This window comes from Macrobrachium rosenbergii, chromosome 56 (genome assembly GCF_040412425.1).
Source record: "Macrobrachium rosenbergii isolate ZJJX-2024 chromosome 56, ASM4041242v1, whole genome shotgun sequence".
Classification (NCBI taxonomy): Eukaryota; Metazoa; Arthropoda; class Malacostraca; order Decapoda; family Palaemonidae; genus Macrobrachium; species Macrobrachium rosenbergii.
In genome coordinates this window covers 57,853,976-57,856,061 of record NC_089796.1, presented here as the reverse complement: position 1 = coordinate 57,856,061, position 2,086 = coordinate 57,853,976, and positions in this window count along the sequence as shown.

Below are 2,086 nucleotides of genomic sequence, written 5' to 3'. Positions count from 1 at the left end.
CTTCTGCAATCATCACAAAGGTATTAAGCAGATTTTCCCGGTGTAGTTTGTCATGAAATTCGGGGTGTTCAAGGGTTTTTTATAAAAGTCAACAAATCAAAGGACAGGGAAATGTCTCCAGATTCCTATTTTCTCCACAGAGCAATTATCCTTGGTTGCTCAATTTCTTGATCCTAAAAGAACGGTCATAAATCATATCAATAAGTGGATTACGCTATGAAAATGCAAAAGGGAAAAGAAAGGATAAAAGCATGACAACCTCTATCAAAACAGTTCTAATTTATCCCAAAGCAATTTACAGAATCTAATAGCGCTGAAATTAAAAGCATTTGGTTCGCTTTGATAAATTCGTGCAACCATAATTGGCAAATCCTGTTCCCTTTTAAAAGTGAAGTAAACAGGTAGATTAATTTAGGGCTCTGTTATGTTTCAAATCATCAAGTGTAGCTATAGAATTTTTAAAAATAAGCGCAAAGAACTAATAAGTCTGGGAATTTAAAAAAAGAGGCAAAAGTGCAATAAAATACAAATTTTTAGAAATAACAAAAATATCAATACTGTATCTCACAGTTAACATCAATATGAAATACGATTTCCAGTGTATTAACATTTATTTCATCAGAAAGCGTTCAGAATGATACATCTTCGATGGTTATTCAGTAAACCTAATAAAATCTCTTACCTACGTGAAATCTGTCAATATCAACCCCGTAATTCTTTTGCAAAATACTGATACCCGTGTAAACGAAAATCAACACTAAGTCAAATACATGTACGGAACTGAGATTTAGTTTTGCCCAAAGTTAGAAAATACTGATGTTTGATTTGGGGCATAACTCATCATGGGAGGAAATAGACGGTATGAATTTAATCCACTGCCAAAAATGGAATGAATGTGACCGAATTGATCCTACCTTGTGAGTAACCCATCTTCAAATATATAAATATATAAATGCACATATAACACACACACACACACACATATATACACACACACACACACACACACACACACACACACACACATATATATATATATATATATATATATATATATATATATATATATATATATATATATATATATATATATATATATATATATATATATGTAATAAATACGTGAGCAGTAGTTTTAACACAATGCATTACTGCTGCTTCCCTTAGGTTTGTCTCTGTATGGAATGAAAAATTCAAATTCCCTAAATCTCACCACTTGCTTTCTTAGTGTGATCAATAACCCGCCGGAACAATTAATGCACTCCGCTGGGTAACCTTTGATAGTTGAAGAAAGCTGGAGAGAATGTCACTGGGAAGTTTTAGGTACTGAAATGTCAGGTGTGCTGCCCACTATCTAACAACGAAAATTCAAGAGAACGCGAGTACAGTACATGTACAAGCAGTGAGTGAAGACTGTTGAGAACGGTAAGAAAAGAATTTTGGGAATTGTAAGGGTAAACTAGTAGAATCGATGTATTAAAACGTGTGGAAACGCCGACAGAAGGCTTCAGTTTGCACCTCAGATCATCAGTATCGAGTCCAGTACTCGTGTGAAAGGGAGGGGCACTACAAACTAACTCCCACAGGTCAAGAAAGACATTGCTACTTTAGTACTATATAGCTTTAGGAACGGCAAGTCAAGACTTGCACTGCATGAGTGGAAACTGACAGGAGGCCTTGTAAAGCTAGGAGACAAAGCAGTGTACCAAGAAGCTCACTGTGCGGGCAAGAGCAATAGTAAACAAGTAAAAATGAGCCGAAGTTTCTTCGACGCAATCGAGTTTTCTGTATAGCGTATAATACTGTATGAAACTCTCAGCCACGGCCCATGAAACTCTGAGCCGCGGCCCATGAAACTTTCAGCTACGGCCCGGCGGTGGCCTGTGTTGTTGGCACCTCAGCGGTGCCAGACGCACGATCATGGGTAGCCTTAACCTTAAATAAGATCAAAACTACTGAGGCTAGAGGACTGAAATTTGGTATGTTTGATAATTGCGCACGATCATGGCTAACCTTAACCTTAAATAAAATAAAAACTACTGAGGCTAGAAGGCTGCAATTTGGTATGTTTGATGAATGGGGGGTA